Here is an 18,297-nt window from a genome sequence, read left to right on the forward strand (position 1 = left end):
GTGAAACAAATGGGTACAAACTCGCAAATAATTGGGATCAGTGGGTTTCAAATCAACAAGTAAATCGGAGTGTGGAGTTTGAGTGGCATCGTCGTACGTATGAGTTAACCAAGGCATTCCTAACTGTTTGGCTAAGACTTGCACTTGCGATTTATCTCGAGGGCTTTTAAACAAAACCACGTAATGAGCATTGAGACTGATGGTGCGATTGGTTTTACTTTGTTGAAACAAATTTTGAGTGATGTAAATGACACTGGCATTACGATGATGCCCTTTGCACGTAAACCAAAGTTTAATTTCTTCTTCGTCTTCTCCTAACATGTCGTCGAAAATGACCAAATGGGTTTGACGGCGGTCAGACACGATTATGTCGTCTTCGTTAGGAATGCCTTCCACAAACACGATGGAATCGCTTTGACTTTCTCGCAAGAGGCTGTACGCCGATTGCCACTCTTTGTAACACCATATGATTCGTTGAGGTGGACGATCGATCAAATGATGTTTATTTTTGATCAAACGTTTGACAAATTCAGTTTTGCCTGAACTGCTAGGTCCAGCAATGAGCATCGTAAAGGGATGGCGAAGATACAAAGCCTCCCAACTGGCACGATCTAAGTGTTCGTCGATGACTTTGAAAGTGGAGGAAGAGGGAGCAGATACATAAGAGGTAGCCATAGTGTCAGGAATGTCACTTGTGACACAAAAACATACAAGATAAGAGTTTTTATACTTTTTCAGGACACGTTTATTGATGTTTTAAAAATAAACACGAAAGACTAAAATACAGAAAAGCCAAAGGGTTAAGTACAACGATAAAATGCACATTAAAATGATCAAAGTGGAATAGAAACAAGTCTCTGTACAGCATGTTTTGGGTAACCAAGATGGCATACGGACAGGGTGTAATGTTCATACAGGTTCTACAGCGGGTAATGTCACACAAGTGTCCTCCCGAAAGGGTCTTTCAGGAATGTCCATGACGGGTTTTTCTGGTACTGTCACTAACACAGGTTGAAAAGTGTCTGTTTTCCTTGGATGTTGAAAGGAAGGATCACAACTCTCGAGCATAATTGGCCACTTCTTGTGTCCAAGCCTCAAAACCCCATTTTTTTCCAGTCACGTACAACTGTCACAAGCTACACAGACATCGTAATCCACCTCTTCGGTACCTAAAAGTTGACGAATCTTTTTTTCCTGCAGAGATCGAGAAGTATCCAGATGAAAACGCAAGGCTTTGAGCAAAATGAGTCCCTCGTGAGAATTTAAAGCCATTTGGGTGGTAAGTACTGTTTGTAAAGAGTCCACAAGGAATCGGCTGATAAACGAAATCAAAGAAAACAAGTCATTAAGACACACACCACACGTCGACCCAAATTCAAAGGAAACAGTTCTTGTAATAAGTGATGGTAATCATGCACAGTTTGAATAGTGTCATTGAGTTCCTTCCACGAAATCTGCTGAATCACTTTTGGTAAAAGCCGTGGATTAGTAGCCTGTTTTTATAACCTCTTGTTTTCGGTAACAATAAATGTACTTTCTGCCCAGAGATATTCGTTCTCCAGTTGGGAATCTAAATGCTCCAAGCACTAATCTTCAGTTCAGAGTTCGTTCCGAAGTTTCCTCTTTCACTAAGCAGATGTTGCGTAAAAGAGTTTTGTAATCCTTCAACTCTTTTTCCTGAGTTCGTTGCAGCAGGTGTACCTCGAAGTAATGAAAATCATGATCCTTCTCGTCCTCGAAGTGTTTAACAAGTTTCGACCACTGGAACACTTTCTCATGAATCAGTTCTCTTATAGCATTCAGGTACCAGTGGTTTAAACACCGGTGACGTAACGGATGCAATTGTTCTTTACGTTCCTGTTGTATTTTGACCAGTTCTCGGTAAATGAGTTCTCTCAACTCCACAGGCAAACCAGAAATGTTCTCTTGTAAAGTATAAATGATCAGGTCATACTAAAACACTCTTTTGTCGGAGGTAATAAGTGAATTTTCTGTACTAACTCTTCCTCAGGTACTCGTTGTAGAATGGTCAACATGTAAGTAGTAGGATGAATAGACACCAAAGTTTTACTGTCCTTGTCCAGTTTAACAATATCTGACCATTGGAACAGTTTCAACTCAATCAGTCCTCTTATAGTATTCAGGTACCAATGGTTTAAACACCGGTGACGTAATGGATGCAGTTGTTCTTTACGTTTCATTTGTATTTTGACCTGTTCTCGGTAAATGCGTTCTCTCAACTCTACAGGCAGACCACGAATGTTCTCTTGTAAAGTATCAATGATCAGGTCATACTAAAACCCTCTTTTGTCGGAGGTAATAAGTGAATTTTCTGTACAAATCTGATTGTACTCCAATAGCTAAACCAAATGTTTTCATCTCTAGTTCTCACACTACAGATCGCAGAGAATCTTCCTCTAGAGACATAATTCGATCAGGTAAAAGACTTTGGTAATCCACTACCTCTTCCTTAGGTGCTCTTTGTAGAATGGTCAACATGTAAGTAGTAGGATGAGTAGACACCAAAGTCGTACTGTCCTTGTCCAGTTTAACAATATCTGACCATTGGAACAGTTTCAACTCAATCAGTCCTCTTATAGCATTCAGGTACCAGTGGTTTAAACACCGGTGACGTAACGGATGCAATTGTTCTTTACGTTTGACTTGTATTTTGACCAACTCTCAGTAAATACGTTCTATCAACTCCACAGGTAAGCCACGAATGTTCTCTTGCAAAGTATCCATGATTAAGTCAGTCAGTTTAATTGTATTTACAATCTTCTCCTAGAGCAAAAGTAATCAACATAGCGAGTAATTTCTGGCCACTGCCATTCAAGGTAACGCCCAAGAATGTCAATGAAATCGTCTAATGTAAACGGCCTAAAGCGGAATAATAGGATGAACACATCCTTGATCCAGAGAAATATAACACATTTGTTGACTTCTCTCACTTTCATCTTGTGAATTTCTCGACACAAAAGTTCTACAGTCACCCAATGAGATTTCCCTCTGGCAAGTCCCTACCAAACTTCCTTGTAGATTTTCTCTTGCAGTTCGTTTGGTAATGATTGAATAAAAAAATTTTAATTTAGTTAAAATACTGGTCTCGGTGATTTCCAACATTTGACTCCTAGCCAATCTGGTTTCTTCAACGACATGGTAGGTTACTTCAATGACTTGGTCCCACTAAAGGTAGGTAGTGACAATTTGGGGATCATCGATCATGTTCCAGGTAGGCTGAATCTTGTTGTTCCCACTGGCGTAGTGACACACCGCAACTAAAGCACAAGATTTTTTCCCCCTCGCCCAAGTAGAATAATCGGGCTCTTCCTAATTCTTCAGGGTCGGTCCTCCCAGATACTTAGGCCATTTTCCTTTGAATGATTGAGGACGATTTTCAAAGTTGCATTATTCAGGCAAACGCACAGGGAACGAATATGCGTCTTTCACAGGTTCTCGATGAGGGTAGGGTAACATCGATAGGAATTTGCTTAGGGCTGGATGACATCCGTAGGATGGGAGACGTGAAGGTTGACATCCACAATGACGACCAGTAAAGAGTCCACGATGACGAGTGGCATCGCTTTCGCATCCGTCAGGTTGGACAGCACAGCGTCACTTTCCATGATAGGTGTAGTGAGAGCAAAGTTCCCATGATGCTTTACTGCATCGCTGAGGTCACAGCGTACAATATCACTCTCATCGCAAGGCACAGCATCGCACTCCACTTGAGAATCACCGAACTTGAATAGTGCCTGTCTGAACTTGTCTTGTGTTTCTCTGAAGGAATTCATCTTGTTCGCTTGGTCTTGGTAATCACAATGAACTATCGATCTTGCACATTGTCCCTTTTTATAGTAGTCGCAATGAAGTCTCAAACTTGTACATCGTTCCTTTTTTATGTCTAATTTTGAAAGTTTCCCTTTTTTTCTTCCTGGACAACGGTACTACCCTCTCTAAGGTACCGTCATAATTGTATCGTGGTGTGATGGGTGGAAAGGCCATAGAAAGGTAAGGGCAGTGCGGAGACCATCGAGTATGTTGCAGAATAGCGGAATCTTTATAGATACATAGATCCATTCGTAACTTCAGGCCGCAACTGAAACACTGTACTTCGTATCCCAATCCAGTCTCAGGTCCCAAGTAGACAAATCCTGTTTTAACTAAAACATTCGAAGTAGGTAATCCTTCCCTATCTGTGGGGCATTTTTGAAACGTTTCCAGTCGACGGGCACAATCACAATAGTCAGACAAGAAGACCGGGAAATTGGTAGGGTTTGAACTTGGAGTTTTCATTGGGTTTCTCACTCGATTCTTGTTGTGGCGAAGCCATCCTTCTGGTTGGTGGCTATCGTCTTACAACCAATTTTTTATACCGACATGTCTTTACGGCAAAGTGAAGTGGTTGGGAAGACGCACTCGCTTCTGGTACACGATTTGATAGACCTTTTCCAAAGGTCGACTGACCATTTGATGAATGTGTAAACGTACAATCGTGTTCGCTTGGTAGGTGGTCACTTTAAAATTTCCATCCTCTACAGACTGCAATGTTTCTTTCAATACGCCAAAGTTCACCTCTCGACTGGTGCGATAATTAAGAGTCACTCCTTTCACTTTACACTCCGTGTGCACTTCTCCTTGTTTTCCCGGTATTCGTAGCCGTAAGTTTTAGAACCGCCACTAGCGAAACTTAAAATCAGCTCGTCGGGGTGCTCTTCTGTAAAGGCTCCTAAACGATCTCCTTCGATGTCAGGGTGATGTTGCCCCAAGCGATAGGTGTAAATGCAGCTGTCCGCGTCAAAGTACAGGACGCGATCCCCTAACAGTTCTAAAGCTTCGTACAATTTTAAGCGAGCATGGGCTGTCACGTAAGCCGCGATGATGACATTTCCAAATTCGTGGGCTTGTACAAAGTCCATATCTTCTTCTTAATTGACTAAGATCAAATCCTCACGAACGACGTCCACGCGTTTCATTCATTTGGTTTTGTCGTGAATCATCTGAAAGTAGCGGGCAGGTTCTGGCAAATACTCTGTCTTGAGGAAACACAGACGTTGTGCCATTTTACCCCACAAGCAATTTAACATCACTTTGGCAAACGATCGCCTGCCTTCGTTTTTCTCGATGTGGTCTAAAGTGATGCATTCTTGTTCCCAGTATTTCTATTTTAATCTCTTTTGAACATCGGGAGTGTGACACCAAGAAGGATAGCCACTGGCTTCTTGTTTCAGTTTCAAAAAGGCAACCACGTAGTCTGCGAAAATGCCTTTATGAGTTGGGCCACCCTAGTGGTATTGTTGTGTCTTGCGAAAGTGGTAAATTTTGTATACTTCTAACAGTTCGGATCCCAGGTCCAGAGCTTTAAACAATTGCACGCTGTCCCACGTCCCCGTCAAGGCGCGTTCTTCCTTGGTGTGCTTACAAGGCTGGTCTTGGTTGCAGGTTTCGGCGTAAGTACGGAACAGGGGAAACATCAGTTTGCCTTGGCAATGGTGAGGTAACACGGGATGGTACTAGTTGGTAGGAGGCAAACCTTTGCACTTGATTAAGCCTTCGTATTGTAGAATGTGGTCCAGGTCGATGTGTTCCGTCAACAATTGTGGGTGACCTGCAGAAAAGCGAGAATATTTGAATACTTAGGGATACAGTAAGCACAGGTCCAAGTATTTGATTTCTTCTCTTTTCTCTTCGTCGGCGTGGTACAAGAAACATATTGCATTTTTCCTTCCTCCGTAATAAAATGTCCCTCGGGTTCAGGGGGTCCATCAACTTGTAACTTTCTACGATGAGATTAAACTCGGGATCGGTTTTCAAAGGTGATCGTAGTCATGTTCCCACATTTCCACCACTTGGTATCCTTGCTGTTCTAACTTCAAGCCTCGCTGATAAGTGGCCTGGTGCAAGTGTTCCATTGTTTGGTGTGAAAACTGATTTTTAGTGCCACGTTCAGGGTAGCAGACGTGACATCCGTGAAATAAGCAACCGTTAAACTCGTACACGATCTTGGGGTTTTCTAAGTCCCAGCCATCTACCGAATATGTTCCGATTGTCTTTTCGCCCCCTCCGTTGCGGGCGTGCTGAACATATTTGTCCTCCTTGTCGCACAAGTAATGTAACCAGCGTAGGGATTTGACTGAGTATTGACGTTTGACAAAGTTGGTAGTTTGAGGGCTGATGACAGCCAGGGTGTTTTCAGGCATGAATCGTTCGCGGTCCGCTAAGAAATATGCTTTGGCGATGTTGCATGCTTCTTTCAAAGGATCGATCCCTCCGTGTTCCATGAACAGTTCTCGAAATTTATACTTATGCCTTGTCGACACGTAGGGCATAATCTCAGGAGTTGACATCCACTTTTCTACTGTGAACCTTGCGTCTTCAGATGTTGTTGGTAACAGGCAGGGCTGACAAAAGTGCGCTGACAAGCAGAGCAATGTACTCGTTCTTGTCCTTTGTCAAGACAGGGTTTAGAGGCCAATCATCCTGAGCATTTCGATCCACAATGTTTGTGTTGCTCTCGATTGTTATAGCCATAGTCACATTTCTCACAGTAACAACTTTATCCCAGGAAAGCGGTGATACTGGTAATGGTATCGAAATGTTCATCGTGATAATAGACGTGAATGTATTTTCCATCCTTAAAATGTTTGCCTCGAAACAACAGAGACCCGCGCACCTCTTGAGGGTGCACTTTCAAGGTGTAGTGTGGAGCCAAGACATCTTGCAATTTTTGCATTTCAGGAAAGCCACAGGGTGTGTCTTTGGACAGGCCGGCTTGTTGTAACAGGAGTTCTGCTTCACTTCGTTGTTTGGCTCGGTCCGACTTTTGAATAGTTTTCCAGGCTCTTTTCCATTCTACCGTGTCGTTCTTCTTGGCATAGGTTCGTCCCACCACGATGGCTCAGGCTAAACACATGTGGTCTTGAGGGTTGTTAATTTGGACGAGGCTACGCTTAATGCTGCGAAGGTCGTCCACCAATAAGACTTTTTTGCGTTGTCTGGTCCCCTTGGAGAGAGAGACGAGAGTCATAAACAGTGTGGCTTTTTCATCGGTGATGTGAAATTGGTCATTGGATCGTTGCACGTGTTGGATCTTGTCGATGACTTTGGAAGGTATCAATTCTGCTGCGTTGCTAAACTTTATCCAAGCAAGGGACTTCAAGCTGTCGTGGTGAATGGAAAGTCTCAAGCGATCGTCTTCTTTGGCTTGACATTGGTGTTTCAGTGTGGTTAACAAAGAATTCCACACCTCGGTGATGAACCCTTCTGCTTTCTCCAATGGTACGTCGGACTTGAAATCTTTAAACATCATACTGTAAGTGTAAGCCGTGGTTCTAAATTTTCTAGAGGAGCGCTTTTCCGTCTCTCGAATATGATAGTACTTTTCAGGGTTAACTGGTGAACATTAGTTAGGTGAAGACTCTCTGGGTCTGGATTCTGGTTTACCCATGTCATCTTCAAACTCACTGGAATGAATTTGTGCCAAGACTTCAGCTACTGTACGAGGCGATAAATCACGTTTCTGCCTCTTACTTTCTTCTCCTTTTTTCACGAATTGATGCGATCGTTTCATCTTGACTGAAAAAGTCAAATGACTACATTTTAAACACCAAGGGTCACTTTATATCCATGGCAGACCACCGTATATATAAAGGGTGTGTGTCTTGCCTTCCACTATTCATTTCACCGAGCAGAACGATGGAAGAGCCTACACAGATCGAACTTTTGATCAGAGCTTTGAGAGGGGTCATCAGAAAATTTTCTTCAGACAAGCCGACGGAAACTCTCCCTCATTTCGAGATAAAAGTCGAGATACTAACTATATCTGTAAGAAGAAAGGGCATTGGTCTTCAGAGTGTCCAGACCGTCAAAAAAGCATTACAGGGGCTAGAAGAGACAAAAGTCAAGATACCTGTTATCATTGTCAAGAAAAGGACATTGGTCTTCAGAATGCCCTAAGAAACAACAGGAGCAAGAAGAAGAATAAGAGAGGGATTCTAGAGAGGAAGTAAAGGAAGAACCTAGACACGTGAATAAAAAAGAAAAAGAGGAGAAAATAAAAAGGGAAGAACGTGAGGAAGAAGTAGAAGGAAAAAACTGTGAAAGTGAAGAATGTTTTTTAAGAAAACAGAGAGAGTGAAGACAGATACAGAATTAGGCTGAGAACGTTTTAAAAATACATGTTGTGCTGTGAATTGGATTGTGAAATTTGTACCTGAATAGACCAGGCATAAAACGTGTCTCTTGGTTTTGATTTTTAGAATAAGAACCTACACTCACGCACTCACACACACGTACAATAGGGGTAAAAAAGGTGGGGTTTTTTAGTTTTAATTGATGTTGGCAATTGAAATACTACCTCTTTTCGAGAGAAATGGGTAGTCATGAAAAGGGCCGTTGGGTATTTGTTGGTTTAAACAATCAACTTTAACTGCCTTAAGCCTTTGCCACGGCCAAGGCCTACTTCTGAACTGCCTCCTGTCGATGATGATTTGGTAGAAATCACTAAGGGTGGTACGGCAGGCATAGTCACAGGGTTGGGTTGTTTAGCACGGGAAGGTCTTTTTCTCTTCGGTCGTAATAAAGAAGTCTGATACATGTGTTTCAGATTTCTTAACTCTGCTAAAAATGTCTATCAGCATCGTGACCGTTTGACTTTCACTACCTTGTTTCTTAGCGGCTTCTTCTTCCTGTCGTTTTCTTCTTATTTCTTCTTCTTGATGTTGTTGAAGGAGAAAAGCTTGTTCTGCTTCCTTTTGCTGCTTTATAAATTTCTCCAATTCTTCTTTCGGTCTCTGTTTAAAATTCTCCACGTGTGGTAAAGGAGAACAAATTCTTGCGAAAGGAAATCAACAAAATCCCAATTGAAATTAACCTCTTCTGGAAGTAAATCCTGGTTGACTTGGGTAGTCAATGCTATTCCATCTCTTTTCGTCTCCACGGCCGGTGCACCCCAATTCATCGTCTTCTTAGTTTCCATCATGTTTGAAAACTATGTCGTATGGATTAACTGTGCACAGACGCTAGTGCCTCTATATAGGGAATCTGACGTCACAGACTGCTCTCTTCGGATTGGACGAGTGAATCCGTGTGGTGACTGAATTTTGTAACGCGTGTTTGGATTGACCAACAAACTCAATCCGTTTCGATCCTCCCTTACCCTATAAATGACCACAGTTCGCTACATTCATTCACCTGTTCTCGTCACAAGATGTGGACCGAAGTAGAATCCTCTACTCTCGTATCTTCAATGTTGTTCCGTACGGACTTACCCATGTATGCCAGATCATCGTGGACCATTGTCAGGATGACGGATACAAGCGTTTGGAAAAGAAGAATTTATGTGGCTCGACAAGGCGGTTTGAAGAGGGTTTTGATTTGCGGACCAGAAGTCAGACAAAGTTTGAGGAAAAGAAGAAGACCTATACGATGCCGTCTATGTTAACAGAATATTGTTAACCTAAACCCAAAGGCCTTTATCAGGGCCCATCATTTGCCTCGAAAAGAAAAATGACTTTCTTGCCTAAATTATTTTTAAAAATGTTGTATAAGTATAATGTAAGTTTTGTATGTAAACAACAAGATGGCCGCTATCGCTTAACCTGATTGAAGCAGCTGTTCCGTTTTTTTAGTGCCGTTTTCACGATATTTGTGCGTGTTGCCTGTTTTCATCTTCGTTATTGTGTTCATTATGTATTGGTTGTTAAATTCGTATGTGTTTCTTCATCTCCTTGTTTTGGAAACGAGAATAATTAGACTTTTTCTCAGCTGTCTTGCTCCACTGTTTTAGAACAAACCGCCATCACGTGATACTCGCCTGTCAATCCGTTTATGCTACGATGGACCCTCATTAATTGTTTTAAATGTTCACTCCTTGGCTCTCCACACTACATTGTGCTCTAGACTAAACGAACTGGACTACATTCATCATTACTTAAATGTAAACCGAAGCGAAAAAAGAAACGTTGTTTCAAAGCTGGCCGGCTTAGAACAGGAAGAAGAATTCCAGTTATCTCCCTTATTTCGACACAACCATTTAAAAAAAAATTCGACCGTTAATTTAGATAACCTAATTCAAATCCCAATTAATTCTTCCTTCTTTATGTCAACTATCTAAGAAATACCTCTGTGCGTTGCATTATTCAATGCCCAGTCATTAGGACCACCGGAAAAACGCGCAGAAATAGTTAATTTTATCAACGACGAAAATGTTGACATATTATGCTTGACAGAAACATGGCTAAAAACGTCAGGCGATGAGCCCAAGTGTGCGGATCTAACACCCACTGGTTACTCCATCAAGTCGTTACTCCGTAATTCTCGTGGATGTGGAATTGCTGTCATCACAAAGAACTCCATGATAAAACGTCTGAACTACACCACAACATTCAATTTCGACCACACATCGTTTGAACTAGTCCAAACCATACTCACAATGGAGCAAAGATCAGCACATTTTTTCTGCCTATACCGCCCTCCTCCTAGTAGAAAAAGCAAACTGGCTGACTCTCTCTTTTTGGAGCAGTTTCCGAATCTCTTGGACTATGGCAATTCGATAGGTGGCAACCTAATTGTTCTTGGAGATTTCAACTTTCACTTTGACTGTCCCTGAAACTCAAATACATAAAAACTCCTAGATTCCATTAATGCTTTCAACCTCAGTCAGTTAACCAACCCACCCATAAACATGGTCACATTTTAGACTGGATTCTTCATAGACCATAAGATAACATTCTACGGTCCTCCCTGGTATCCCATGACCTTGCATCAGATCACCTCTGCATTATATGCCATCTTGACGTATCAGTCCCTAACCCTCCACCTTTATCTGCTACTAAGAGAAACCTCCGTGTGATAAATAGAACCAAATTAATGCACGACATCCAAGTTAACCTAACAAGTTGCTTACCTCCTACCGCAGAACAACTCGATAACTGTCTGCGTTCATTACTTGACAAACATGCCCCAGCTACCAAGTGCAGAGAGTTTCAATTAAAAAGTGTTCTCCATGGTATAGCAGTGTTAGGGACACCGCTAAAAGAAACCGCCGTAAAGCTGAGAGGCTCACGCTTTCCACCAGACTCACTATTCATAAGCAAATCTATGAAGTCTCTAAGAAGAACGTCACAAATATAGTCCATGCAACGAAATCATCCCACTACACTACTAAGATCATGGAAAGTTCAAGCTGCAAAGAGCTCTTCGAGATTGCTAACAAGCTAATGTCAAGGAACAAATCAACACCTTCTCTCCAGTCGACCTTCCGGACATGTTTGCAAATTTTTTCCGTGACAAAGTACAAACCATTAGAGATGAGCTTGACACCACAATTTCAATTGACTCGTCGTCACCATACATTTGGGATACAGAAATTGAGTGGCAACCATTAGCAGCATTTGAACCTGTCTCTATGGATTTCGTACATACAATCGTGATGAAGAGTGCACTAAAGTCATGTGAACTTGATCCTATTCCAACATCACTGCTGCTTGAGTGCTTAGATCCAGTATTGCCTTTACTAACTGATATTATTAATACCTCTCTCTCATCTGGGGAATTCCCATCATTTTTCAAAACTGCCATTGTAAAGCCTCTGCTGAAGAAACCAACACTAGACCATAATGATTTAAAGAACCACCGCCCAGTTTCTAATCTCCCATTCATTTCAAAATTCTTAGAAAAGGTTGTTCTATCCCAGCTTGTATCTCATCTAAATTCAAACAATCTTTTTAACAATGTACAATCTGCATATCGCCCTTGCCACAGTACTGAAACTACTCTTTAAAAAGTAGTTAATGACATTCTCTCTGCATTGGATAGCGGAAAGATTACAGTCCTCACCCTCCTTGATTTGTCTGTAGCATTTGACACAATAGACCATGATATATTACTTCACCGTCTCCAGCATGTATTTGGCATTCATGATACAGTCTTACTGTGGTTCAAGTCCTACTTGGTCAACAGGACACAAATTGTATCTGCAAATGGAATACACTCCAACCCAGTTGATCTATGTTGTGGTGTTCCACAGGGATCTGTTCTTGGACCTGTTCTCTTCATTCTGTACACTCAGTTGCTCTCAAGTGTCATAGATCATCATCCGGTGTCTCGTCAATTGTACGCTGATGACACGCAAATATACAAAACTAGCCACCCAACTGAAGTTGATGCTACCATCCAAGGTGTAGAGAGGTGCATTTCTGATGTGAAATCATGGATGACTTGTAACAAGCTGCAGATGAATGATGATAAAACTGAGGCCATTCTGATCACAACACAAAGACTTTCTCATTCACATCCTTTACCTAAAACAATAAATATTAGCAACGCCAACATTAAAATTCACACAATCAGTACAAAACTTAGGTGTTACTCTGGACAGTACTCTCACATTGCACCAACATGTCATGAACATATGCAAGGCTGCATATCTTGAGGTGAGACGCATCAGCTCAATTCGCAAATATCTTTCAGTTGATGCCACTAAAACACTTGTGTGTTCATTAGTACTTTCAAGACTGGACTATTGTAACTCAATTCTGTCTGGTTCATCCCAATATCTACTCCAGAAACTTCAAAGAGTTAAAAACACAGCTGCTCGGATCATACTTAGAGTACCACGATCAGAGCACACGTCCCCGCTGCTCTGTGCCCTATACCGGCTATCCATTCGATCCAGAATCAAACACAAAATTTGTTCTCTGTGCCACATTTCACTGTCGGACTCTATTCCAACATACCTATCTGACCTCACTCATGTGTACACACCAGCAAGATACTTACGCTCCTCTTCTGACAATCGTATACTCATTATTCCAAGTATGAAAACAAAGTCATACGGACAGCGTTCTTTTGCATACCAGGGCCCAGCAACGTGGAATGAATTGCCCACTGAACTTAGACACAAAGACACAGTGATCACATTCAAGAGGGCTCTCAAACTCACTTATTTCGACAGCAAGAACAAACTTAAAGACCTAATAATGTTTCCTACCTGCAATATTCTAAGCATTTTTTTTAAATTTTTTTTTTAATGTTTCTCTAATTTCAAGTTGTTTGGTTTTGTAATAATATTATTATGTTTCTTATCTTATAGGTTTTGTCTAAAGTTGTAAAGCTCTTAGAGCTTCTAAAGATTAGGCGCTATACAAAGTCCTCATTATTATTATTATTATTATGGGTTCTCTCTGTGCACCCCGCTCGTTGCTAAGTCCTATGACGTCACCTTCCCCTAGTTGCAACAGTGTTACCAATCTCCCCTACCGTGACGTCATGTAATGCTAATTCCCATTGTCGCTATAAATCTTGTCGCTTTACAGGCCCAGTGGGTTCTGTAATGTTAGTTCCCATTGTCGTCCTATCGCCCCACCTAACTACTATCGTTCCTGTCCAATTCCGTTTTCATTATCAGACGCTTGATAACTTCCCGATCTTGTAGCATATCTTTCCTGTCCCATTTGCGTTGTCATTATCAGATACTTGATAACTTAACGATTTTGTAACATATCTTTCCTGTCCCAATTGCATTGTCATTATTAGACACTTGATAAAGTTGCAGATCTTGTAACATATATTTCCTGTCCCAATTGCGTTGTCATTATCAGACACTTGACAACTTCCCGATCTTGTAACATATCTTTCATGTCCCAATTACGTTGTCATTATCAGACTCTTGATAACCTTTACGATCTTTTAACATACCTTTCCTGTCCCGATTGCGTTTTCGTTATTATACACTAGATCGAAGAATGTACCATGATCATTTTCATGTTCTGCTAACTCTAATTAAATCTCTGTTACAATGATTAAATGTATCCTGTTTTAAATACTGTTCTTTGTTAGTTATTTAAACGCTATAAACTATTTAGATAAAACTTTACACCGATTGATTGTCTTTATCAACACGACAACTGAAGATACATCAACATTTCATTTATGTCAACTTTTTACATTACTATGGCTGATTCAAAGACAGATATTTCATCAGTTGTGTCACCGTTTATTACTTTAAATAAAACTTTGCACTGCATAAATCCTATGTTTTATATTTTTTTCATTATAGATTGACTTTGTCTTTACAAAATCTTCAAATTGTACTGTAAACGTAGCCATATCAAACGCTGTGTATTTAATTACATCAAATGCGCAGTCAATTACTTCCTGATACTGTACTTTTGCAACGAACCTGTTATCATTGTTTATGATGATTATTTTCATGTAATTGTCATTAATTTTCATTCCGTCTAAACTTGAAAAGAAATACACATTATCCTTTGATTCAGACAATTTTGCATGTTGAACTCACGACATACCATTATCAACTCTCTACATTTTTTATTTAATACAATATAGCTTGATTTCATTAATTATATTGTTTATAAAAATAACAATTAGAATTTTGTATGTTATGTGCGTGAAAAAACATCGCCATTGTCTATAGTGATGTAGGGACTCGATGACATTTTGTTTTACAATCCAGAAATTAGTTTGCTATTTTTGTTTTCAACCAAAGATTGTGACTTGAAAGGTACTTTTGTTTTTAAAAATATGAAATAGTTGTCCATGGACCTGGGGGTGATTTCTTTGTCAAAATTGATGATCGAGATTTTAAAGTGCAAAATGATTGTCTGGTTTAAAGTGAATCAAACCTAACCTTTCTGGTTGAGTGGTCCAGGATGCAAAACTCTATATTACTCGAAGACAAGACCTTCAGAAACAAAATGTATTGAAAATATGCTGGATAAGGGGACTTATTGCAGGCATATGTGCGATGTTGCCTGGGAGAAACTAAATGACGTTGTCCTCAGAGGACCGATTCTTACAAATCCTGCCTTTGTCAAATATGGTTGGTCTACTTTCAGTGCAAGTTAATTTTTTCTGAAAATAAACACTTCCGTGCTAAATAACTTACAGTATTCCTGCTCGATATCTTAATATGTTAATTTAACTGATAGCGAATTGATCCACACAATGTATGTGCGTTCGTTTGAAGAAATAATTCGTATTAATTTTGCTTAAACTAGGATAATCGTATCAGTTCAAGGCTGTACCAAGGCGCCGATATTTTTTCATCCAAGACACATGTTATTCCGTAGTCTGAGAGAGCGAACGGTCTATTATACCGTATGAATCCATATTAGTGTCTACTTAACTCTTGATTAGTAGGCATTGTGAGCAATTATATTAGTTTAAATTGTAATCGATAATTTGAATGAAAGATAGTGATTGATACACTCTTGTAATGCAATTTAATTAGTTTTGCGGCTCAATCAAACTAGGAAAATTCAAGCCGCCAGACTGTAGCGAATACACTTACACAGTGCGTATGATGGTCATATCGAGAGAAGAATAAAATGTAGCAAAGTATAGCCCAATGAGAATTTTGTCACACTCTTGTTATATCTTGAATTCAAATTTGGAATGATTTAAGTAACATGCTCTATTATGCAAGAGCTCTACTAAAACAAATCTCGAATTGTCAATCTTGCCTTTACTTGTTTTTGTGTTTTGGGGAGGCTATTCCCTGTTTGATCTTTTCATACCAGGTATGGTGCCTCCCACTTTTTTATGGTTATAAGATTTTGCAAAGTTTTTTACAGATGTTATTGTTTCCCGAAGATGTGAATTTATTATTATAAAAGTGGTAGGGGTATTATTTTTGTATTAGTTTATTTTCTTTTTGTTTTATTACAAAAACAGAAATATAGTTGATCTCTCCCTAAGTTTGTCTTGTTTTCTTTCATCTTCGGGTTCCGTCTGCCTTATTTTCTCCCTCTGTTGTTGTTGTAGTTGTAGTTCCTGACCTTCTTTAACTTGTTTAACTTCTTTTTGTTGTTGTTCACTTCCTTGAATATGTTGTGGTAGATGGTGTTGTTGTTGTTACTTCCTATTTCGTACTAATCACTTACCTTTATCTTTTGGAGTCTGTTGTTTTTGCTGCTGTTGTTGCTGTTGTACTTTTTCCTTTGTTGCATTCGATAGCTATTTTGGTTGCTGTTGTTCCTCCTTTTTTTCCTTTTGCGTGGGAAAAATCGTCATTTCTGTGACACAAGTTGGTTCTCCTTTCTCTAAATTATAATTAGTTGGGCATTTCGTCTTTCCGCAAATATTGCACTTCCGATGGCATATGCATCACTTTCGATGGTATATGAATCCGCGATACCACGATTTTACTGAAAATCCTGGTAAAAAGAAGACTGGTTTCATATCCTTCAGTTCTGATTTCTCGATTTCCAGAATTCTTATCCCGTTTTGTATTGGACTATATGGATATATGTCAATTCAGGCGTTTGTAACTTACAATTGGAACTTCTTTTCAATACACTTTTCTATTGTTGCCTGCCGGGGTATTTCTAGCGGCAAGTCTGATAGGTGTAGTTCTCCTGTCATTATTTAATTTTCCGCAATAATGTTGGTGGTTCTCTTATGACTGTTGATTCCACTCCAATTTCCATTCTCCGTACGGGGCTATTGGCTGGTTTTCCATCATCAATTGCAGACTAATACGTGCATTTGTTTGTATATCTTATAGCCAGCAAATTGAGACGCAATTTGCTCGGGAAAATGAGAATACAAGCCAAGAACAAACGAGAGGAGGGATGTGTTGCCCCCTATTCTTAATGAAAGAAACCTATTTTTTTAAAACGAAAATGATATATCGAACGCGATATACCACAACCTTAAAAGCGATTCTCGTCTTTCCGTGTGTTGTACCAAAATCGTTGGCCCCACAAATCATTATATATCCGAGTTTAGGTTGATTACTATGGAAAAGGACGAAGTAGCACTAAGTAAAGAAAGAAAGAACATGTTTGCGGAAAGTCCGTAGAGTTTCAAAGATAAAATAAAAGTAGGAATATATTTACAGCACTGATTCCAGTTTCATTCATTTTGACGTCACAAATGCGGTCAACACATCTGAATTTCATCAAGAAACCAAGAGGCACGGATGAAAATTTGCTAAAGTTTTTGTTTTGTTTCTTCTTTTCTTTTAATTCATCTATCACCATCCCAAGGAACTCCATCCTTGTGTGGATTGGGGATTGTGCTAAATGCAGAGTGGAGCCTAAGTCTGGGGGTTTGGGATCCGTTGTCTCCAGTCTTTGGTCAGGTTTTAGTGAAGTAGTTGTATATTGGTTATAGCATGTGTTTATATGAGTATAGTGGGTGCATATTACGTGTTTTAGTTCAATCAGTTCTGCAATGAATCACTGTCCAAGACGCAAAAATATATTTCTTTGCATGACCTGATTAGATTTTCAAGTTATCAAGCTATTTAATTGATTGCATTGCTTTGCCTGCAAAACTAAAGCAATACACACACATGCTTATGTTTACGTTTTTGCTCTGTTGCTTCATCAATGCTTTATGAAAACTCATGAAACTTGTTTAATTAATGCATCGTAGCTTTACAGAAAAAGTTCATAGCGACCTAAACTCCAAGCACATCTAACGTGACTATGAATTTTTCTCCACTTCTCTGACACTGTGGTACAGACAGTAATGAGTCTTGTTTGGTACATTCACTTTGTGGGAGTTCTTCATACCAATGGATAAAGACTTGTTCTTATAAGTTATTTGCACAAACTCTTTTTGTCTTAAGCATTCTTTAATCGATGTGTTCATTTTAATGACTGATATTCACATTCATTAAAAGTAGGTCACAGTTGCTACATTTTATGCGTATGTGATTTTACCAGAAAAGGCAGCCTCGCTTTTTCAAATAGACTGAACATATATCAGTGTGGAATCCAATTATATCGGAATCAGTTTTGCTCTTTGCTATCCACACTGATGATTGTGATGTATACAACGAACATACATCTCTGAGGAATTAGAGATGAAGATTAGGTTTTGAAAGCGTTATTCGCCTTTTACAACGTCATAAATACCTTAATCTAAAACAGACGTTTGAGATTTAACACATACTGCATGACCTCTGCGCCAAAAGAACAATCAATTCTGTTTTATATCAAATGTTGTAATTATTAAATTATCATAAAACCCAGCATGTGGTCATCGTATGGGATTTCTAGTTTCTCACTCATACTAACGGATATATGTAAGCAACTTTTAATCACATAAGATATCTAGTCTCTCACAAATACAATTAGTATATATCAGCAAGTGTTCATCACTGCTAACAATGGGAATCTGTTAGATGGAGAGTAATTCACATACACACTATGAAGAACCATTGTGCAATATCTTTCTTAATTGGTGCTAACTTGAGATTTAGTCATTCAGGGTAAATACACGTGTACATTTTCAAGCAAAATGCAAATTGTTAAACGACTTAGC

This window comes from Sinohyriopsis cumingii, chromosome 6 (assembly GCF_028554795.1).
Source record: "Sinohyriopsis cumingii isolate HCF-2022 chromosome 6, ASM2855479v2, whole genome shotgun sequence".
Taxonomy (NCBI): Eukaryota; Metazoa; Mollusca; class Bivalvia; order Unionida; family Unionidae; genus Sinohyriopsis; species Sinohyriopsis cumingii.